At 36.1% G+C, this 25508-nt stretch overlaps 1 protein-coding gene and 1 long non-coding RNA gene across 2 annotated transcripts in view; one reads left to right on the forward strand and one right to left on the reverse strand.

Annotated features, from left to right (window-relative positions):
- The window catches only part of Fife (regulating synaptic membrane exocytosis protein fife), a 2091151-nt gene that overhangs the window by 662797 nt on the left and 1402846 nt on the right, over positions 1-25508 (forward strand). The window lies entirely within an intron of this gene.
- LOC124223233 (uncharacterized) lies at positions 22916-24798 on the reverse strand. The gene is made up of 3 exons (XR_006884240.2): positions 24659-24798; positions 23302-23360; positions 22916-22963 (listed from the first exon to the last, which is right to left on the reverse strand). It is a non-coding gene; the product is annotated as an uncharacterized lncRNA (long non-coding RNA).

Genomic DNA, 25508 nt, shown 5'->3' on the forward strand with positions numbered 1-25508 from the left:
TTCACGGAGACTTAATAGTCGATTTCTGGAACTGATCGGGATTAACAGAGAATTAAATTCAACTAATTTCAATTTGTGCCGGAATGATCTTTTCAGCGTGCAATACTTGTGCCCGTTTATTTACCAGCTCTTTTTTCGAAATTTCAGAGACGCGAAATATCTCGGGTCTCCCCATGTCTCTATCATAGTAATCATAGTAACTACAATGATATGAATATTTATAGTAACTGTATATCGTAGTACGGAATGTATCGCAATAATAGTGATATTATGGGAAACTTGAAATGAACTTGAACTAGCGTGAGGGATAAGAAAAAATTAGGTTGACGAAACCAAAAATATTCCGAAATGAAGAAATTAAGTTGAATTGAATTATTTAATTTAGTTTCATAGAAAAATCGGGAGAAAATTGACAAAATTTTCAGGTATTGACGTGAATTGGGGTAAGTTATCGAAGATTCTAGCGAAAAAAACTAATTCAACCGAATTGAATGAATTAATTTGGACTAATAGAAGAAACAAGAAGGAATTGATTAAAATTATTTAGATATTTACTAGAATCAAAGTGTATTATCGAGAATTGATGGTAAAAGTACTGAATTGATTGAATTGAAAGAATTCACTTGAGTAAAGTTAAATTTAGTTGAATTAATCTAAACTAACAGAATTATGTTGGATAAAATGAAAAATCGGATGTGTAGATTAATTTAAAACTAGTGAAAAATATTTCCTGCAAGTATCCTAAAAATAAACAGGAAGCATTATTTAGACGATTTTGAGCCAGCTTGAATGAGTGAGTGATTATGGAAGATGTGACGAGCGTGTCAATTCGTTGACCGTGATATTCACGTGCCTCCGTTATCACGGTACGATGATTCGGAGTATTTTATAACATGGAATCTTAAATTTTCCGATTTATTTTGTGATTTATTTTGATTTTTATTCGTAGATGTGTGTTTCATAGCATTATCAAGCTGAGGATGCGCTTCTGTTCACACACACAAGTGTGCGCCCATGGATGTGCGGCCGGCAGCGTGTGCCGCGGCAACAATACCGAGGTCAGCGTCCGAGAAGGGGTACAGCAGCGAGGGAGGGGAGGTGCCGATATTTAATTCGTAAACGAATAATAATAATTCACCCAGTCCAACAAAACAGCAATTTCCGTGGCGGCAAATCTAGATGAAATGGTGCACTCTGATCGGCCTAGCGGTATCGCTTATAATTCAAAAACTATGCGTCGGACGAGCTTCCGGAAAAGAAATTCTCCGTTGGATTTTAACGAGGTATCATGCTGGCTAGTCCGTGGGAGGCAATTTGGGGGCACCTTGTATATATGTTAAGTATTATTCAATGATTATGGTACGAATTTTATAAGGTTCAAAATATTGAGGGGATATACTCAAGATTATCCGCTAATAGCTCCTGAATCTTATGAATTGTTCTAACGGTTATTCTATGGGTTAGTTTCATGAGTTAGGTTGATGAGATGTAACATCATTACTTATTTGTGAAATATATTCTATGAATTCTGCTTTTACATTCCGATAAGGCTGTTCACATGCAAAATTGATGGATAATACGAGTTTCTGGAGATCTCTATATTTCAGCCTTTTTCTGATATCATACCTGCATTTCATTTTCGGTCACATCGTGGGTGAGGTTATTGTTCGAGCGGCAGAGAAGAAAAAAGATCCTCGAAGTAATTGGTCAGTATCCTCTACCTCAAACATCATTGGTTGATGCTGATGTGGAGGGGTTGAGTCTTTGGGGTGTTCAGCAACCTATTTGAACCCGTATCGCGTGAAAACTTGTATCCATTTTTCAAACGTTTTCACATCACGCAGAGTCGCGGGAAAATTGATACTTCTGCAGTCAAATTCGGAAATATAGCTACGATGATGATGTATCCTCTCAGCGTTGGCGTTGACTTGGTGGAGGGCTGCAGTGATGAACCAGAGAAGATTTCTGTGAGTACCGAGTTTTATTATCTTGCTCATTGTAGATGTCTTTTACCTTAACATGTTTAAGAGTTTTTGAGTCGTTTAATTATTTGTGTTTATATGTGCAAAGAAGAAGTTTGAAGTATTGAGAATTTTTCATTTCGATTTATTGTTCATTGTTCGTGATAGTGTTCTCGAATCATGGTTTTCGCTCTTCTTATTTGAAGTGTTTGTGTAGCATTTTAATTTAAATTTGGTTATTTATCCTTGTTTACAGTACCTGCTGAGGACTCTAGGGCTGCTCAGCATCGAGTCTATAAAAAAAAAAAAACGAAGCCGCAGGGCCGATCATAAACGGCAAATAAATAGTTTTTTTTATCAGGCTGACGACCTCCAACTTTTCGGTGACGACGAGATAGATTTTTTCGGGATCAGGTGGCTGATCGAGAAGCCCTGGGGGCGACTCTGCCCCTTTGTGGATTGGGCTCATCCGGCGCGGCAATAGCCGGAGGGTCTCTGGGCGGCTTACAACCCTAATTACTAAATCTGAATAGCCCCTCGATGACTCTTTTTTTACTTGTTTCAAAATAAAAACAGAGTGCATAGAATATGCACCTGTTATATATCATATTTGATTGTATCTATGTATTAAAACTCATTTCCTCTCCAAATAGTTTGTAAGTTAGTTATAGATTATTTTCAGGTTTAGCTGCGAATTTTTTTGTTTTTCAATATAGCGACGTTTATCCTGGTTAAATAACGCTGGTAAAATTTGTTTCGATGTTTTGTCTTGATCTTTTTGTTTGGGGATTCTTCTGAGAAATTTTTAATGGCATTTTGATTTACTGAAACGCTTGCGCCATTCGTAATACCGTTTATTGTTTGTATTTCCACGTCTTGATTTTGATCTTGTGCTCGTCTAGTATCGTTCGATCTGTTACGCAAATTTAATAATAAGTTTGCGCCAGAATCCCAGATCATTTTGGTACATGATATTTAATTATTGCTGTTATTGTTGTCGTCGTCGTCGTCGTCGTTGTTGTTGTTGTTGTTATCGATGATATGTTACACGTGTATGCATAAAGGAAGGGAATGTTGAGATATTTCGTATAACCGTATATTTTATTGTAATTCTTAGACGATTCACAGTTTCCGTGTAAGAAATGTGCATGCAGCGGATCGCAAGCCGGTGTGTTTACCGATCCAAGGATAGTGAGTGGGGTGAGGTTGCGAAATTTATCAATATAGCTGTTCATTTGACTAAGCAAAAATCAAAAACCTGCACACCCGACCCCTAATCAGCGTGGGTCATGTGATGGGAAAAATCGGTCGACGAAACGCAGGTAGTGAGCAGCGTTTGACGGGGGAACAATCAAAATAGCAGCGCATCTGACCAAGCAATAATCAAAATGGCTGCCCATCTGACTGGCAAAAAATTTAATTGTCAAACTGTCCGTCGATAAAATTGGGCGAAAATACAGTTTGCGCCATCTATGTTAACAGCCAGGAACAATATCGCGGGTATGGCTTACCCTCGCGGTAGTAACATATCGATTGTCGGTAAGGTAGGAATCAAGATCGGCCGATTCTGGATCATACTGTGGTCCAGAACCGGCCTATCCTACCTACTGACCAGGTTCATTTTCGTAGGGAAATTATTACTGTGAGACTACACATCAAATCACACGATGGGTATCGTGTATGACAGATCAACCAATTAGAGGCATATTTGTAAGTCAACAATCAAACCACTCATCGAACCATTCCTCGACTGTTGATACGTCAGAAAGTGGAGTTTCTTGTAGCTCTGGATCACAAGCTCACACCTTTTGGATAAAAAATTTTCGACGAATAAACCTGCGATTCTGCTGTTTCGTTGTCCACCAAGTACCGTCGAAGAGCGAATCTTAAGCATTTGAACACTTTTCCTCTCGGAAAAATCAATCGGGCACTGAGAAGTCGATTTTATAGCTTATTCGTCTGGACTAATATGCATAAATCCAGATGCTGAACGGTGATTGGAATCTCATCGTTTCGGTTGAAAGTTGATAATGCGTACGATTTGTACGCATGTATGCGTACATGCGTGCATGTACATTGATGACATGAGATTCCAATTACCGTTCAGCATCAGGATTCATGCATATTAGTCCAGACGAATAAGCTATAAAATCGACTGACTTCTATTCTAGAATTACGTAGGTCAGCCGATTTTTTTATAGGTTCATTAAAGACGGACGACCATGTTTTCACCAATGCTTCAAAAAGTTAGGTCCGGGTTTGTTCGTAACGATTGTTTAACTTTTGAGACCCCACATTTTGTTAAATAACGTCTTTTTTATGGGTCATACACGAAAACTGTCCATACAAAAGTTGTTCGTCTCATCATTCTCGATAAAAGAAGCTGTCGTGAGATCAATTTCCTCTATTTGTTTTGTTGCAAAATGCAGAATGCCGTGGATAAAAAAAAATTTCACATTTCTTGTTATAAATTTATGAATAAACGACGTGTGGCTTTGATACTTATGGAACAGGTAACATGAAGTGTCTTCAAAATTATCGTGCAAGTCTTTTGTGGTTGTGTTATATGGTTGAGCAACTATCCGCGACAAGCCAAAATCCGTATATCGTCTGCCCTTTGTTATGTGATTGGCCCACAGGTTGCCAAAAAATCATGGAGTCAGTTCGTTACTTGTACTTTCCACAAATGAAAAGAAAAACATCCTTTTTTACTCGAAAATCACAATTTTTGGGCCACTTGAAATTTTTTGCTGTTAAACAAATAGAGATATCTCCGAGAATATTCATATCATTGTGAATATTATGATGGATTGCACTTGCTCTTCATTTTATGAGGAATTAAAAAAAGAAAAACATGAATATCTTGATTAGAAGCGGAGATAACGGTGTTTAAGTGTTATTTTGTTTATTGTTGTTGTAATCAATATTGAGGGGCAAAAAAAATATCAGCTATCTTTCAACACCCCAAGACATCACCGTGAATTTTTTTAGATTTCTAGGTACGTTGTATCTAGTAAAAAAAAATTGCTGAACGTACGTCGAGTGGCGTTAGTCGGAGGAATGATGCCGGGCGGCGTGGTGGGGGGCTCGAGGCTTCGCGCGCCCGCGCGCCCGGGTGTTCTCACCACTCAATCAACAACTCAATAACTCCGTTAATAATTATCGTACATTTTTTTTTTTTTTTTGGAACTACGCTATTTTCTTCTCAACAATTTGAATCTGTAATTAGATTTTTGATATTTATAATATTTTTTTTTCTTTTGGATTTTAGTCATATTCTTAGGAAATATTGCTGTAAATAACTTCAGACATATAATATCTGTGAATTTTAAGATGAAATGAAATTAAAAACAAACTCAATTACGGTGGTGGGAGTATGTATACTGTAACGGGTGGGGTTCATCTGAAGCCGGAGCCTATGTGATAAACCCGTTATTAGTGAGTTTTTTGTCAATTGTAATATAATTGTAAGGAACCACCTCTGATGGGTAAAAGCAGGATCAGCTTATCAGACCCCAAAAACTCTGGATTGTTGATACGGACTTAGGTATCACCAAAGCCGCCTTGGAATGTGAACAAGCGCCTCCGCCCGTTGCTCCTTCAGCAAGACAAGGGCTTCTTCGGCCGTTGCTTTCAGTTAGAGACAAGTGAGAGAGGCGTATGTCACCTACTTGGAGATACGGGCTAATCAGTACTTCCTTCTAATTGCGAACTCGGAGTAAACAGAGTTGCCTGCCTACGTTATGTTATGGGTTATCAACCCAAAACCCCTGATGATCTAGCTGTACGGACTTAGGTATCCCCAAGGCCGCCTTGAATATGTGAACAAGCGCCTGTGCCCGTTGCTCCCTTAGAAAGACAAGGGCCTCTTCGGCCGTTCCTTCAACTGGAGACAAGTGAAAGCAAGCCTGTGTCACCTAGTCGGAGATACGGGTTTCCCAGTGCTCCCTTCTAATCGCGATCTCGAAGTGAAGAGAGTCGCTTGCCTATGTTGTGTTATGGACTATTGACTTATAACATCGCCAACCTTTCAGACCAGGGAATTCCTTGGCTGACTGTTGTTTTTCACTTCCCTCCCTTTTTTTGATTTAAAGTTATAGGTTCGAGAAATGCGTTGACAACGAGACAGACGAGTGCATGTGTAAATATAACATATGTTTAATCGCGAATAATCAAGGTACAATACTCTTTGTTAGTAGACAAATTGAAGACTTACAAAAATATAACCGTAGTGAACAAAATTAAAAATAAAATTAACGAAATAATAATTATTTGATAGAATTTATCGGTTCTGCTCCTAACTTCCCTACAGCTCAAATGTTAACTACTCCGCCCAACTTAATATTCATCTAGAAGTCCCGCGCTATCGTGGACTCTAGTATTCCATTTCTTTACTAAAATTTGGAATAATCTCTATGCTTGAATTTCCTTTCCTATCCTCGTAAATCTTAGTCCGATAACGCTCTCTAGACGAGAAACGCTTCGTTATAAAATTGACGCAGCTCGGCACTTTGCCGGACAACTGGTCCCCTAACTGTGACTACCCTTTTTCACCGTGACGCAGTTTGGCGCTTTGCCCCCGTCAAAACATAAAAAAATCTGTCGCTATAGCTTTATTTTATCGCTGTCTCAAAATAACTGACCCTCAATTCCTCATAAAAAATCTAAAACTCGTTGAAACAACTCTTGCTACGAATGTCTACCCTCTAAAACTCATAAATAATATAAAAAAGTATAGAGTAGATAAAATGTACAACTCCATCGATTGGAAAACAGACTATAACAATCCAACAAATGATAATGACAAGCAAAAAAAACACCATTTCTGTACCATACATTGAAGGCTTGTCCAGCCAAATTAAAAAAATTTTGGAAATTGAGGGCATCGATATTACTTTTAGAATTGTTCAAACTACCAAAGGTTTATTTTCTCACCTCAAATCTGTAACTCCTAACCTGGATAAAATTAACTCTGTGTATGAAATACAATGTTCGGACTGTAGCAAAAGTTATATTGGACAAACGTCACAACATTTAAAGAATAGAATTTCTGGCCATCGTTCAAACATCAAATTCCATGAAACAGATAGATGCGCTCTAGCTGCACACACTTTGAATCTAGGACATCATTTTGATTTCAACAATTCTATAACTTTGGCTACAGAACCACATGCGTATAAACATTAACATCAAAGAATTGATCCATATTTATAAGAACAAAAACAATACGGTGAACAAGCGCACAGATATTCAACAACTTAGTCATCTGTACTCTAATATTCTGTAGTTTCAAAAATTGGCGCCATGATTACGCTGAATCAGTTTCAAATCCATAATTTCCTAACATAGATCAACATCGCACCTCATTACCATAGGTCCTTGATCGATTTCCGCTAATAATCACTTCCGTCCAAAATGCCGCACTGATAGCACCTAAGCAGGCACTGGTTGTCAATTGTGTGAGTAACCCGTTCTACATCTTGTTTGATCTTTACTTAATTTGAAGTTTCTCACGTCTATTTACACTTTAATCTTTTAATTTTACAAACTTAACTTATAATTGTACTATATATGTAAACCACAAATATTTCACACATAACCTCAAAGAAAAGTCACTTCACCATGTGACATTTTCTAGTTTCAATGAACGATAATGAAAAACAGCAACTATTCCTAATAATATAGCTTCTTTTAGATGAATAAGAATGTCCTCTTAAACATTCTTGTATATATATATATTATAGCCTGAAGATGGTCGGCGGGGCCCAGCCGAAACGTCGAAAATATGTGGTTTCCTAACCAAATAAATTAATTACAATATCGACCGGAATTCAACTAAACATGATTTAATATACTTTCCTGGTCACGAATACTTCGCAAATATATATTTCTATACACAATTTCGAGCGAAAAAAAAGAAGCAACGATATTTATGGTCACATTTTCACCATTATTTTATGTATTGTAACATTAAATATAATTGACGCTTGAATGAGTTTCATTTTTCCTAACATTACCCCACGTATTTACAATTTTTTTTTTTTAATTTTGGACGAGTCTAATGTATAAATATATATATACATATATTATATGTATTATTATATATATGTATTATATATATATTGTGACGTGAATTTTTCCCGCTCCTCGGTCACTCGGAGAAAATGACCAAGAACTTACCGCGTGCACAATAAATCGGCGTCCGCGAGGTATCCTGGACCTAAAACAATATGGCGAAATTTGTTGGGCGCCTGGCGTGACCAACACGCCTCGAAATCGGTAATGCGATATACCGCGACCATATACTCGGCAGCTCGGTACCGCGTAGAGGGAAGGAGTAATTTTTGGGTAGAGAGAGATACGAAAGACGTACGCCAACACGTTATTTTACAAAGCACTGATAAAATCGACAAATATATTTTCTGTGGATGATAATACTAACAAAAAAAAAATACAAATAAAAATAATTATTCAAACGTCGCTCACTGCGACTCAAAATACCACGAGAAGTTATAATTCGTAATTCGCTATTCGCGACTCATACTCAACTACTTACCCACACAGCACAATATGTTTCAGAAATGTTTCAGAAATTTCTTATCAGAAACATGTTATATTCCATTGCAACATTTCAGAAATATGTCAGAAATATGCCCATGTCCGCATATATAACTAACGTTTTATAGCTGACATATATCAGAAATATGTCAGGAACATTTCGGTAATATGTCAGAAATATTTCCGCGATATATTTCAGAAACGTCTCATTTGAAACACGTTATATTTTATTGCAACATTTCAGAAATATGTCAGAAATATATAGCTGACATATGTCAAAAATATGTCAGAAATATTTTGGTAATATGTCAGAAAAATTTCCGCGATATATTTCAGAAATTTTTCAGCCATATATATGAAAATGGTGACTGATATATTGCTGAAACATTTCCGAAAGATATAGTGAAAATATTTCTGATATATTCCACAATACATTTCAAAAATCTTTCAGGTAATAAAGAAAGTCCTGAATCTGAGTAAAATGATTAATTATATAGGTATCTTATAAAGTTATTTATTTAAAATACATTATAAAATCGTACAGACTCATGTCCATATTAAGTCGTGAATCGAAGGCTTCTTTTGAAATATACATGAAAATAAGTATAGTCTTTTTCTCAATATAAACTTCTCGTTATATTATTATAATTATATTATTTTGGGAACAATAATGCATATGAAAATATAGGATATAATAATTAAGCTGATACAGGGCAGTCTTTTGCTCTACACAATATTTACGAAGAAATGTTACGTTTTGTCATATACTCTCAATCCGCACGTTGTTCTTGTTATACTTGTTCTTGTTGTTCTTGTTCTGGTTCAATCACTCCCAGTTTGGCGCTGTACAAAAAAAAAAAAAAAATCCCAGGTTTGAATTATACCCTTCAACATATGCTTAGGTAGTCGTTCACAGTAAAGAAGATTTTTTATTTGTCGTACGTTTCTCTGTCGAATCTCAATTTGGCTCCAGCGAGCCAGGAGCTTATAATTTTTATGGCGAGATCTTCATCAGATTCAGCCCTATGCATCTTTGCAGCTTCTGGAGAAAATAATAATTTTCAGTTAAGAGCTATATTTTTTTGAAACAATTATATTATTCCAACATATAGCGCAAATACTCACTGAGGATGGTTCTCAAAAAATATGTCGGTCTCAGCGATTTCTTTTTTTTTTTTTGCCATCCATACTGTACTCTTTGGCAACGGAATTACTGAGGCAGCGTTTCAAGGCATTGAATAAAAAATCATGGGTGTCTTTTCCGCCAAGAGTTTTCATAAAGTGTACCTAAAAACATATATTGAGAAAATATAGAAAATTATTTCATACCACATATTATAGTGCTTGTAAATTATGCACTAGTCAAAAAAATATTGCAAGCCAAATAGAAAAATCACAACAATTCCCATTGTCACCTTACATTTTCACTATAGGATTCCCTCACCATTTAGATTAGCAACCAGTATATAAATTTATACAGTTAAAATGTTTTCAAATGAATTGTATTAATGCGTGTAGATAGGTAAATCAGGACAAAATAGAACATAATAAGAGTTATAATTGCGTGCTATTAATTTAGTATAATATGAGTGGAGAATTTAGTTTGTCTAGGGGCAATATATGTAATCATTATTTTGATCAGTATGTGATTAACCAGAATAAAGCTCTTGCAGATTATACAGGGTCTCTAGTCTAACCTAAAACAGAAATTTCCTGAAATTTTCAGAAGTATAAAAAACTTCTCTAATTTGTTTGATAATTATAGCCGTAAAACTTTGTTCAAAAATATTTTAATCCCAATTTACTTTGTTACAAATTTTTATTCATGTGAGCCTCAGTATGTATCAACAATTATTGCTGTGTACAAATGATTATTACTCGCGCACTGTACAAAATATGCAGCATAGTTGCTGTTTTTCACAATGTAGGTATATATTCCGGTTAAATTCCCTGACTACCCCGATTTCATTGATTTTCGGGTTAAGTAGAAACCCTGTATCTGTATATCCGATGCAGATGACCGAATTAATTGGATTAATTAGGATTCAGGATTTAATCAATATTCTTGTTCAATCAAATATTCTTTATACTCCCAATCTGTAATACTTCTCAAATGAAAGTCTTGGTGCCTTCTGAATCTTTTCATTGAATAGAACAATCCAATAAATGATATAATCTATACTGTAGAATTATAGGTCTGGAATATTGAATACAGGTTTATATAGTGAGGGGCTTAATGTAGAAAGAGTATCAAAATATAGAAAAAGGACGTTTTTGTCTATCACGTATATCCTTTTTGCACCAACCCCCTCAATTATAGTCAGCCTCAGAATCAAGGTATGCAGAATATTTCCTGGAATAAGTACTTGTTCAAACATCTATAGCAATAACATACAATACTGTAACGGTCAGCCGAGTATGACCATTACACACAACCAGCTGTATCTCATGATCACCCACACCAGCGAGCGGCGTGAGGACAGCACGACGGACCAGAACCGAACGGCGGGAATAATCCCTAGACAATAGGCCTGACAGGTATAAAACTGAGCACGAACGACGACCCAGTGTTCAGACCTATAGCAAAGCGCACAGCTATTCCACCCAATATTTAACTTCTTCGAGCAATTGAGGCAAAGCGCCCAATTGACTCTATTGAGATTATTAAATACTCTTCGATTACAAGTTCAGATCTGTAGCAAAGCGCACAGCTGTTCCACTTATCACTCATTCTTCGAGCACTGAAGCAAAACGCTCAGCTGACTCTCTTTAACTTCAAACTTTAACTCTGTGAAATTTCACTGTTCTCTCTAGGAGACATAAATTATCAGAAACCAAATCTTGAGTTTAGAACTAAAGCAGTCTACTCAATCTACTTTCAACCAACCAAATCTTCGAATATTGAAATCCAAACCGAAAACTTATAACGACCTTTGCATACTCAACTCTAAACTTAACTCTTTTAAACTCTCGTACGGCATACTGATTGACCGCAGCCTATAAAACTTGAGTTCTTATTTCTTTATTTTTCTTTTGTTTGTTAATATTCTTTGTATTTAGATTTAATTCTTTTCAATCGCTTTTAGCAGCGATTGTACTCTTAGTTATTTTCAGTTGTTTCTTCTCTGTTAACATTACTATTTTCTTTACTCCTCTTTTGTTAAACCATTTTGTTTATTGTAAATATAACTTGAAGAATTCTTTCGTAACTACATCTACTGCATCCTTGTCTGATAAACCAAATTGTTAAGGCCAATCAATTGGGGATACTATAGGCAGGGAACAGCTTTGGATAAACAGTCAGTTTGACAGTACTGGGTAAAACCTGTGTCCGGCTCTCCCTGGTGGTGATCCCAAGTCCGAGGGACAGCCACGGTTCGCGCCTTGGTCTGGGATAAATCAACATCATCATAAATTCGCGATTAAAACGAACGGCTTTGGTACGCAGGTACTTAAGTCCGATCTCAGGAAAGCAGGGACGGTAATCTGTTTACCTGATTCCGTAACTAACGATAGTGCACCTCTGGTATTCTACCCGAGTCTGCAAGACACGTAGCTTCGGCCTAAAAAACCCAAGTCTATTGCAAGGTGGTTCTGGCAGGCGAATCCTGTCCGACTCCACGAACACTCTATAGCTAACATAGCCCAGGTTTTCTTTAATTGGCAGACTCATTCTTTCTTTACCTACATGAGGAGAGCTCCGATTTACTAAATTCATTAATAACAACTTTCAACTCGAGCAAAGACACTCACAATAGCAGCGGTTACTTTAGTCCTTCGGACCCCATAACCGCGAAACGTTACAATTCATACAAGCCGTGCACAGACGATGTATTATAATTATAAAATCGCTTACTGTTGCACACAATTTTTCTTTTGAAACGCCATTATCTACCTTAACCTGAAATATGAAATAGTTTGTTTAGTCGTTGACTGTTGTACCTGCTGGATGTTAGCTAGGGAACGCCAAGCACTAGAATTTACCGTATTTATACGTATATTCTTCATTGCACTCAGATGGAGAATGGTTATGATAGTTTAAAATTCTCCATCATTAGTGGAAGATTATTGTATATTAAATAAACACTGTATGCTACATATTTGATCATATATACCATGAATTTAATTGCATACATTTCGCATTTGTCACTTTGATTTCAAATTAGCGAAATTCTATAGCCAATAATGTGCAAGACAATGGGTTGTATCAACTCATCAATTTTGGAATTTTACGATTAAAAAAGATTTCAACAAATTTCAAGAAACATCAGATTTCAGAAGGTTGCAAAAAAAGATTTTTGAAGATACAAAGAGATTTCAACGGACCTCAAATGATCTCAAATAATTTCAGGAGATTTCACAGAATTTAAAAAGGTTTTGAGGGTTTTCTAAAATTGATAAAAGATGAACGAAGTGGTGTACTAAATTTGATAAGGGATGAAACCCCTCAAAGCAGGTATTGCTGGCAATTTTTCAAACTATTTGGGCATTTTCGTTCCTGAAACACAATTATTTGTGCAGGACTAATTTTGTAAAACGAGTACAATTTCCAAATGATAACAGATTCTCTTACTACTCGTAATGCAAATTCCTTTTCTCGCACTTTATTATCGAATTCATCAGATTCTAGAAGAGTCCCCAATGGCAACATAGCTTCAAGTGCGTCTCCGTCCGCACCATGACCGTTATTTTGAGACCCTGGAAGGTGTAACTCCTTTGCTTTTAGTGAGTCTTCGATGAACTTGAGTCGATTTTCGACCTCTTGGGTCGTGTGGTAAATTTTGCTAATAGTGATTAGTAGCTCTGTATAGAAGTCTGAAACGAACAAATCGTATTTATATAAATTTGGGTGAACATATATTCGACTGGACAATATATGCAAATAAAATATAAATCTTTGACAGGGGACTCCACAATTTTATAGATTATGATAGTTTAAGTCTTAGAAAAGATATTTATGGTCTGTAATGGAAATATAGATATACGTAGGGAACCTTTTGCAACTAAGAAACTACAGAGAGACTGTGGAAAATCGAATCTACACAAAACTAATCTAACCTGTTCAATAATATAGGGTACCTGGAATACAGGGCTTGCTCTTTACAAAACAAATTTAATTGAAGAAGCTATTTAATTCGTAACATCATCTTAATTCAATGACCATCCACCTGCCATTGCTACGTCAACTATTCATTAGTAGATATACATTTACCTTCTAGAATAATAGTTTCTTTGTTTTCTTTGGCTGGACGCTGCATGCCTTTGTTACTCGCCAACCCCCTTCCTACAAGTATTAGATGTTTAGGAAAAAGTATTTACACAATTTTTTACACAAAAATGTAAGAGCGATGGATGAAATAAAACCATGGTTCACAGTCATACATCCTTACCAACTTGTGAATTCACACTCTTGGATGGCAAATGATTTGTAACCTGCGCCTCAACATGATCAATTCTTCTTACTTCTGTGATAGTAACAAAATCAACCGGTTTTATTGGCAAGTTCATCGTTTTTTCCCCATTTCCACATGTAGCTTTTTTCTTATTGTTGTTGGCTGCGTCTTCTGTCGGCTTAGGCACAGCCACTTCCTCGTCCTCAGATGTGTCCGGAGAGATAGGCAATATTCGATGGCGCTTAGATCTCGACTTTTTCAAACTCTCTTCCGTTGCAAAATTCTCTAAATCGGAAGCATCCTGCATGAGCTTCAGTTTTTGTGTTGCGTCAGGATAATTATCTGTATGAAACTAAATAATAGACAATTAATATAATTAATACATTATTCACATCATATCTACATACATCACCATTAACACAAAATAGATTGCGTAATCATCATTGTATAATCAAACTATGAATTTTATATGTACGATGAGAACGTTTTTGAATTTACTATAAGGTAATCTAGAACCAAAAATCTGATACTGGATAATTTATGAAACTGACAATTCATTATGCTGATTCCATGATAGGAAACCTAAGAGTGATTCCAGTAGTATACCGTTTTGACTAAGCAGCTGCTTTACAATTACTTTTTGTGTCACAAATCTGATTAGGGGAGACTTCAGTCAAATTTTGGACAAAAATCGGTTTTTTAATTTTTACACGATTGAAAAAAGTCGTACAAAAAAATCCTTCGACAAATTTTTAGATAATGTTAGTATAGGCCTTGAAATAAAATTCCAACCTCCTGCGATGAAAATATATGCGCAAGAAACCGTTCGAAGATTTTGCCCACCGCTGCAAAAAATTCCTTGCGCATTAGATTTCATCGAATCATTTTGCCCTTCAGCAGAAATATTTTCACAATTAGGTATATTGTCCTGAAATTGGTGAAAGGAATTTGAGCTCCGGTGAATATTACTCATTTCCCAGCCTACCGTGCACCAAAAATTGTAGTAAATAAAAATTCAAACTGTTTAAGTAATAGCCTAAATGAGTTGAAAAACTCTAATCAAAAATTTCTTCAACCAATTTTTAGTCTATGGTAGAAAGTGTATCGACAACCAACTTCAACCTTCTACGATGAAGCCTAATGAGCAAGGAATGTTTCGAGGAATCTTGGAAAAAATGCATAACTGTCAAATTACTTGACCTATATTGAGCAGAAACTTATACCAGATTCCAGTTTTAGGATTGCTATGTAAATAAACGGTCCAAATTTCAATCAAATTGATCAAAAAATGTGAGACTTTCTTATTTTACCGAAGTCTCCCCTTAATGTAGTTCATACTTAACAGCTGGGCAAACACATAATCAAAGATAAAATTATCAGATTTATAATTTCAGATCAACCAATATGTAAAAAGGATCACAATGTCCAAATTATTTTTAGTAAATGATTATTTTATATTATCGTTTACTTTGCATGCTAAAATTAGTGTGATGACGGACATGCACTAAAAAATATGATTGTAGACAACAGTTGTTCCTAACGTTACCTTTGATCAGAATAGTAAATACCTGCACTTCCGAGTATGGCCAACACCTTCAACAGCTCCCACTTGTCCTTGACCGGGGTCTCCATATTCACCACCGCCCTACACATTTTTATCGGATCCTCATAAGGAGGCCAATAAGCTGTCTTATCATCATCGGTCAACCAGCTAAACGGAATCACGTGCAGACCATCATGAAACTCGACTATATTGAAATTCATGATTCTTCGGCGTATTGAAAACGATCTAAAATAAGAAATTGTTGCAGTGAAGTCACGATATAGATATACAGTTTGCAGGGTATAAATTGATATGAATTTAGAACATCTCTAGCCACACGGCCAGAAATATTTAAAAATATTTTGTACAGAGAATATACAAAGCAAATTAATATTGTTTAGTATTAGCTGGTCTTAGAAAATTCAACTGAAGATCGTGGTTAATAAGAAAAGCTGGTGCATTCATTTCAAGAAATCAATAATTTCTAAACTAACTGAAATTTCATGTACATAAAAATGCATGTGAATAACATGTTGCTTACAAAATGTGCAGTTTGTTTTGCTCAGAGATTACTAGCTGTGTGAAGTACTGGAAACATAGCTATTTCTTCATTACGAGATGTTACAAAATCCAAAGGTATCTTCATCAGCTTGAGACATATATTAGCGCATGGCCATGACTTAAGGTTAGCATCTTTCTTTACAGTTTGGATGTCAAATGTCTTGGATTCACAAGGTAGTGAATATACATTTTCAAATCGAACCAGTTCGTAACCGATAACATATGATGTGTTTTTGTACTTTACGAAATTTACACATTTTACCATTGTTCCGTCTTTAAGCATGCAACAATCATTTGTAGAACTATTACAATTAATGGAATAAGAATTCTGACGCAGAACCTTATACTGTTTGCATTTTTTTGAATCACCAATTAAGGAAGTTCATCTGGTACCGAGTTAGTCAAAAGAAAAATTATTACGGCTAGCGTAGTCCCTTCGATAAGTTTGGCAACGCTGCAACCAGGCGCGACGCCCGACGGCGGCGACGCCCGACGGCGTACCGCAGCCGCAGCCATGTGTTAGTATTTTTCTCTTGCTTCTATGCTTTGCACGTTAATCTCTTAAACAATGGAAGAAAATTCGAAGAAGAAAGCGTTTTTCTGGAAAGGAAAACGGGTCACTGAAAAAGTGTACAATTCACGATTGCGACTTATGAAAGTGGGAAAAAATTTGAAGAGCGTTAACGGATGCAGAAAAGAAAAAGTTAACCTCAAAGAAAGCGCAACAGAATCGGATAACCTCGAAGGCCGACGTATTATGCACTTGAAAACTGTGTCTAAACATCTTTTCTGCAAATGTCACAAATGTGATGCAGTGGTTCCTCTGAGCAACATAGTCGATGAAACGCGAATCGGATTAGCGTCGATATTCACGGTTCAATGTGAAAATTGCCGAGGAAAAATCAGATTTGCCACTGATAAAACACACGAAGTTGAAAAACAGAGTACACGAGCCAAAACGAGTAAACATTACGATGTCAATACCAGAGCAGCAATGGGTAAGATGATATATGATCTTCAAAAAAAGTAACACATATTACGATATCAATCGTCGTCAGTAAGAAAATTCAATTATTTATTCTAGGAGCTCTGAATGGTGGTATGGACAACACGCATATCAACAAAATACTGGCTTCATTGAATATTCCTCCACTTCATGTGAATTGTTATAAGACGCATGAAATAGAAGTAGGCACTGCGGCAGAAGAAATGGCTCGAGAAGGCTGCATCGCAGCAACTCTCATGGAGCGAGAACTGACCATTCAGAATGTCGACAAATTAAAAAATCTTTTGTAAGTTTCCAATGTCAGTGTGCTTTGGGTTTGCGAAGCTGTTACGGGGTAGATTGCGTAGGCTCCGATTAGCGGTAATCGGAGCTTACTCCACGCCCAGCCAAGGTGTTATTTGGCTATTGTAGGGTCCGTTTACGTCGACTATGCACTCGCGTGCTACTACTCCCAATGCACGAAGTGAATGGAATAGAAAGGGATCGGTATTAAGGGAAGGTAAACGATTCAAAGTATATGGTTGTTTATTAGTGGTCAATGCAACGGAGTCGGTGAAGGGAAAAAGGTATGGTCTTGGTTTAGAGGGATAGGTGTCTTGTTTGAGCGCTGGGATGGATCTGCCTGGTTTTGCCGGATGTAGCAGGCAAACTAGCCGCGAGTTACAGGAGAACCTGCTGACTCGCGAACGATAAGGATAGACTACAGAGCGTAAGGTAACTAAGAGCGTGGGAAAGGAGTATGAAGTCTGGAGGACGTAACAAAGCTATCAAAAATATTTGAGAAAATGTCAGGATAAAAGATTTTGTAAAGTCTGAAAATTTTTATGAAATAGAGCATTATGGGGAATTTTGTGGAAGCACTCGACAAGTTTGAATTTAGTGTCGGGTTCGATTAGAAAATGAACAGTCAAGTTTCATGCGTGCATTAACTTCGTATGATAAACTACGTCGTTAGAATTCTTGAATCAATATTTATAGAAAAACAAATTGTACATTTGACATTGTTTATATCAATGTAATAATAGTTATTAGGTATATACCACGAAAAATTGTAATTATAAACATTTTGTAATCATTTTCATAATTTCTCAAAAATTTTTTTTTGTGGAAATTAAATTTCTTAGACTTTTTAAATTCGGAATTCTTCTACATTCATAAATTTAATTATTTTATTATTATCAAACTAAATAATTGAAATAAACATTAAATTAAAATATAAGTTTTTTTAATTAAATGATAATAACTATCATCATCATTTGAAATGGAAATAAAAAATATAATGGAAATGGAATGAATTAATATTTTGATGCAAATAAAACTCGTGAATAAATTTGAAAGGATTCTTGTACAGGCCGTCCCACCTCACTACGAATTTCCTATTTCCAACTTCATGCAAAAAAAATCCAAGAAACTTTACGGACATTCAACCAGATAATATAGTACGTATTGCGGCTTCGTTCGATATGGGATGGACAACTAGAGGCACTGGACGTAACTACGACAGTCTTACGGGATCTGAGGCTCTCGTCGGATTTTTTACAAAGAAAGTCCTTACGTACATTTCTAAAAATAGAAAATGCCGAAAATGTGATCGAGGACACGACTCTAGCGATCATGACTGGAGACTGAATTTTGAAGGTTCTGCTAAGGCAATGGAGTCCGCAGCTGCTGCGCATCTAGCAACCCAAAATTCGATTTTCGACACGTGTCACGTTCAATTAGGCATCATGATCGGAGATAACGATAGTAGCGCGATAGGATCAGTACGAGCGGCTAGTCATCATGAAGTTATCAAACATTCTGATAAAAATCACACAAGCAAAGGGGTAGTAAATGAACTCTACAAAATAAAAAAAAATCACAAAGAGCTCACTGCTGGTGCAATAAAATATCTCCAACGCTGCTTTAATTATTGCGTAGCTCAAAATATCGGTGATCCTGTCGAAATGGCCAAAGGAATAAGAAACATTCCATCCCATTGTTTCAATAACCATGACAATTGCGGAACATGGTGCGGCTATCATGCCAACCCGGAATCGTACAGACATTCCGCGATAGGGGACGGATTTGTGAGCGAACAATTATTTGATGCGTTAAGCTGTATTTTCGACGTTGTAGCGTCTAGAGCGGACAGATTCGCAGCAGGAGTTTCGAGTAACGTCAACGAAAGCCTAAGCGCGACGATTGCTAGTAAAGCACCAAAAATGCGCTTCTATGGTTCAACAGCTTCCAGCGATGCTCGGCTAGCATGCGCGATCAATAAAAAAAATAGCGGGGAACAGTATGTACATAAAATGGCGGAAAAATTATCTTTGTCACCCGCGAAATATACGGAAACGTATGGTCTGAAAGTGGATTCGAACGCGAGCAAAAGGTATTTAAGATCATGTTCCCAAGAGTTCAAAAAAAGACGTTTATTTTTGAAAGCAAAAAAAACAGATTTGCGACACAAGAAGAAACGCTCGGAAGGATCTTAAACATACCAATCAGACATGGGATTATTGAACGCTGATATGCCTTCGATTGATGAAATTGAGAATGATTCTTCATCGCGTATATTGGTGTTTTTTGATTTAGAAACTGGTGGTTTTTCTAAAACAGCCGATATTTTGCAAATAGCTGCTAAACACGGAAGTTCGTATTTTTCAATTTACGTAACGCCTACCCAGAAAATTGATGAAAAAGCAAGCAATATAACTGGATTACGGACAGTCGCAGGGCAGCTGCATTATCATGGAAAAGAAGTTATATCGATTGGTCTCCAATATGCATTGTTGAAATTTTACAATTTCTTGGTAGAATTGAAAAAGAAATGCGTGTTAGTTGCACATAACTGCACATTTGATCGTCCGAGGCTCATAGAGGCTATAAAAAGAAGTTTGCTGATTCAACACTTTGCAGCAGTGATATTTGGCTTCTCGGATTTGTTGCCCATTATCAAAAAAATCACGAAGCTAACCGGAAAAGGGGAGAATAAATTAGAAAAACTCGCTGAAAATCTCGAAATATCAACGTCTGATGCTCACAACGCTACCGATGACGTTGCGATGCTCGAGCAAGTGATCATGAAACTTGGTATTTCTGATGAAACATTCTTTGAAAATACACTAACGTGGGATGACGCAGGAAAAAAACAACAATTCGACGAGGAGTTGCCAAAAGCTTTAAAAAATCTTGATGGTTTAAAAACCTGTACATCACTTGCAACGCGCAAAAAAATCGTCGCTGCGGGGATAAGTTACGATCTGATATTACAAGTGCACCAAAAAAATAAATTAATGGGCGTGTTGAACCTTTTTGGTGAGGATGAAAATGGCAATATTAAAGTCAGTAAATCTGGAAGCGTTTCCAAGAAAATCCGCGGTTTTTTGGAAAACAAAATTTCGCAATTATGATTTTTTTCCAAAGATGAAAAACCAAAAAGATTCCGAAACAAAATTTCAGTTCCTACTTTTTAGATTTAAGATTCTATACGCTTTGTTATTCAAATGGAAAATTATATTGTGATAGAATTTAATTGCAAAAATATATGTTTTCAATCTAATTTTTATATGTGTTATCATTTTGTATATCCTTTTTTTTTTAACAACACAATGGTGTTATTTGCGATTCATTGATTTGACACAAGTGTACTGCATATTGCGTCGTTTGGAAAGTACCGCAGTGGTCATTTCAAAAAGCGCGCGGTTGCAACGTTGCCGGCTTCATATGCGGCCATAGTAAAATGGAGGTTAACCTCCAAAAAATTAGCACTTCGCGAGACAAATTAATTTATTCTGAAGTTCGTAAGTATCCAATGGATTTTAGAAAGCAGTCTAAATGTTCTTTACATATTTTTTTATCTATTACAAAAGTTTGGTTCGAAACTGTCTGTCAATGATTGTAAATTTCACGTTTATAGGCGAAAAAAACAAGACTATCCATAAGAGGCCATGTTAATTCAGACAATTTTTATTTATCAATTGCTCGCGAACAAGATATCCGGAGAGATTGAAATTTAAACAGGTGACTTTTTACATACTTTCAAGTTGACTCGAATTTTTTCATCGAAATCTATCTGTTAATTCGATCATCAGATAAACTCCCTTAAAGGACCTTCGAAGTGACGTTTGTGAAAACCAACATTTATATGCACGTCTTCGTCCGTCGTATCAGTGGTAGATATATAATCGTATTAGGCAAGTCTCCGAGCTATCTGCTGAAGCGGTCTTTCGCCTTTCCGAGTCATTTTTATAATCGTAGACATATGATTTTCGAATCTAAAAGCGCTGAACTCATCTAAGGGACCAAATTTTCTGACGTCCTCAGCAAGATGTAGTAAATTATGAACATTATGGGACATATCCTTAAGTCCATATATATTTCCAAAAGACTCAACAAAATATTGTAAAAGTTCTTCTGCATACTTTATATTTGAAGGATTTTTTGCCAGAATCGGACTGATCAGACTTGTTATCGCCACATGCAGAACTAAAAAATGCTCGTATAAGTCTTTCTTCAATACATTTTTTAAAACTATGGGACCTAAGTACAGAAGAAATTGACGGTACTCTGTCGCTTTCCACAACTTGACAAATTTGAATGACCTTGGTTTTCGCACAAAATCCGATGAAACCCACTTTCTCAGCCTAATTAATGCACGAGAGATTTTTTTTATGTCTTAGGCGGATAGCCTCACGCTAAGAGGCCCACATATCCAGAGCAAAAGCAATTTTTTGACAATCCCTAAGCATATTAGGTGCATGTAGTCTAGTCGAACATTTGTAACCAATTCTAAGTGAGGTATTCTAGAAAGATTTGTCGTTCCAATTTGATAGTCGTCCTGATAAATATAATTTCTAAAATTTTCATCGGTTCTTAGAGTTATATTTTCACCTGCTGATGGAAAACACATGGTATGCTCTAAATATTCTCCTTCAATATTGCATTTTGTACAACTGTTGTACCCATTAAAATTTTTGACTTGTAAAATAAATGCTTTAGCAGGTGCGTCGCATATCAAGGCTTGAATTCTGACATCAAACTGTTGATTATCAAATAGAAGACCATTATTGATTGAAGTCACTGCTTCGTTAATGAACATGTCAAGAAACTCGTTAGCATTGTTAGGCTTTCCTTCTCCGAAAAAGGCCCCAACGACGTAAACTTTTTTCAAAATATCATCCGAACACAAAATTGGCCAAAGACTATACTGTGACGATTTGCCAACAGGAGCGCCATCAACGTTTATCATCAAGTTAATATTCCCAATATTGTGTGCAGCTTGCTTTCGATGCTTGACAATAGATTTGACTGCTTTTTCCAGTCCATTATGCCAATATTGGCCACCAGCGATACAGTGAACATCTGTAGACCGAGGAGTTTTGAGAAGTGCTCTGTAATCTTTTGGCAATTTTGCGTTCGTATGTTTTCTCAAGATACCTAACAACGCGTTAACAGAACCTCTCGAAGGTCTATGAACTGCTATCCATTGGCGGAAATCGCCAACCAGTGAATTATTGTTATTTGATAATTCCTGAGAACTTCCTGAACAATTTGCAAGATTTGAATCATTCGAATGATTTAAATCATGGGCTTCTGTAATATTTGCAATACTAGGTGTATTTTTATCGACATGCTCATCTACATTCGTTTCAACGTCGCTACCTATTACAGAATTATATTCACTATCTTGGCTACTATGTACATTATCATGTATTTCTGATCTTGATGGTACACTTTCAAAATTTGGTCCATCAATAGTAACATCAAAATTTTGAGAGCCTGACTGGGCTTCTGAACGCGCGAGTGTATTTTCATTGTCTTGACCGGATAAGTTTGTCTGTTCAAATGACATAGCTTGCTTCATTCTAATAATACTTAATTTAGTTTGTTGTTCAACGAGACGACGTTTATGTCTATTTGAATAGCAGTCGTTACTTTTTCTTTTACGTGTCATTTTCTGAAATCAAATATCATAAATAATAGAAGTATAATAAAGTATAATATTCAATGTTGCGAACATAAAACTTTGAATAACAAAAGGTCAGTCAATAATTTCTCATTTGATGTGCAGGAAAATAAAAGTTTATTCTGAAAACAGTCTGAGAACTAATGTTTGTCAGGGTCTACTATACAGTTGACTGCAAAGTTAAGTTGTTTAACATAAAATATACACTGAAAATATGGACGTAATGCCACTATTGATATTAGATTAGTGTCATTGCCAATCGAATGGTAGCTGGTTACCCAATCATTTGATCAAACATAAACAAAATGATTGGTTAATAATAGTCTTACCTAAAACGTATGTTGTATATTTCGAATACACAGTTGACTGTCAGCTGCTCAACCTTTTCCTGCAATTATTACAGATGTTTCAAGATTTAGTTGTAAATACATGAGTGTGATTCAAAGCAAATAATATGTAATTACTGATCGGCGGTCTCCACGCTAGTCTGATATCTTTCTAACTGAAGCTAGATTACACGAGGCTCAAGGTGGTATACACCAGATTGAAATAACGTATAAGCAGAAGAGTATATTGTGAGAGTATATTCTGCTATTTTATAATCAACAATGATAGGAATGTGCATAAAACTGAAGCTGACATAGGACGTATATACAGAGCTCTGTACATGCCTTACACTGCTTTTTATGAAATAGCCTTGTTCTATTTGGGCCAGCGAGATACACTAAGTGTTTCATTAGAGCCCGTCTATATGTATAGCGTGAAAAATAATTATAATGCATAATAATATCCTATAATAATTATAGTAAAAATGTTAAAAACGTACAGTTTTGAATATACAGGCCTCAATCAGTAATTAACTAGTGAAAAGTAAACCGAAGTTTGATAACGTTCGGCGTATCTTCAAGTTTCAATTGATCAACAATTTAGTATAAATTAAAATTAGCCTTTATTAATAAATAGCGACACTATACGAATATCGGAATATGCATAATTTAATACTGCATAAGGCAATTATGCCGTATCATGTGATTTTCCATCAAGGGGGAAAATCATCACGCAATTTGAAGGATAATTATCAGGACGAATTTTTCTTTGGTGAATCATTCTGATTTGGATAAACGAAGATCTGTTAACCAAAAAATATGAGAAAAAAACCAGAAATTTCCACACACAATTTCCACTATTTCTGACTTTTTCTAAATATTTGGTCAAACACTCTTAGTTCATCCAGATCACAATGATTCTCCAAAGGAAAAGTTATTCTGACAAAAAGTTATCCTTTAAATACGTAGCATGACTTTTTCAATTCTATGGAAAAGCAAACGAGTACTCACTCGTGAGAGGTCAACTGCGGTTAGGAAATAACCTTGTTGAGTAAACTATAAAAAGATTTAATATTATAGATGTTTCATAGTTGGGAAGTCAACGATCGTAATTATTTTATTTAATTCACAGCTTGCCAAAAAATTATAAGCAGTATAGTACTTTCTGTTCACACATAAGCCAGTATTTCAATTGCATACCATTCAACACGTGGTGGCTAAGGATAGCCGATTTAGCAAGCAAACTGCAGAACAGCGTACATAGCAAATATGCACGTAAATATGTAATTATGCCAAGTAGCTAAGGATATTTTTTGGTCTAATTCTCTACACATTTATTGGAAATTAAACATTTACTTACCAAATATCCACTTTTCTTGCCACGTGGGTTTCTGTAATTTTCTCAAGAGATCCGTGGTATCTAACGACCTGTGAAACGCGGTGCGAAAGAACAAGAAAGCTCGAGAATGAAGGATGGAAGAGTGCACGACGCTGCGCGACGGTGATGCGCGAAAAATTGGCGCGACGCTCGAGCACGTGCGCTCGAGTATGCGACGTGATGCCATATTTTTAGGGTTTTTCAGCGCTTCCTCGCGGATAAAACGCGAATAAATAAGGCGCGTTAATTTGAATTAATATAAGTACGACGGTAATTTCAATAAACATGTACGTAGAATAAGAATGTGAATAAATATTATAATATTACAATTAGTGTAAACCGGTCACCCAGGAATCAAAAAGGAATGTTAATTGTTGATGAATTGTTTAGTTAAAATATAAACACTGCTTGTTTATTCTTATATGGTTCAGACGTAAATAACGAATATTTATGTATCCGTTTAAGGCGTTCGAAACCACCACCTCCAATACTTGAATATTCTAAACATTGGAATTTGGAAGTATCTGGTCAATGTTATACTGGTTTTAAAGTAATCACGCATTCGGTGTGGACCACACTTTCGGACCCGTTCTCACGAGTCCCTTTGGCAGCTTTAAGAGTTCGTTTGATTTACTTCCGTGTAGAGTAGGAGCGAATCCGAGGGAGAATTGGATCCCCTCTCGATTTAGGGGCTGGGCTTTTTCCGCCCACACGTTTTTCTGAGGTTTTGGAGGGAATTAGTTTAGATCGCATTAACACGAGTTCTGCAGACTAGTGCAGACCTATTTCAATCTTTGACATTTCGAGAAATATATATATATACCAATTTACA

This window comes from Neodiprion pinetum, chromosome 7 (genome assembly GCF_021155775.2).
Source record: "Neodiprion pinetum isolate iyNeoPine1 chromosome 7, iyNeoPine1.2, whole genome shotgun sequence".
Classification (NCBI taxonomy): domain Eukaryota; kingdom Metazoa; phylum Arthropoda; class Insecta; order Hymenoptera; family Diprionidae; genus Neodiprion; species Neodiprion pinetum.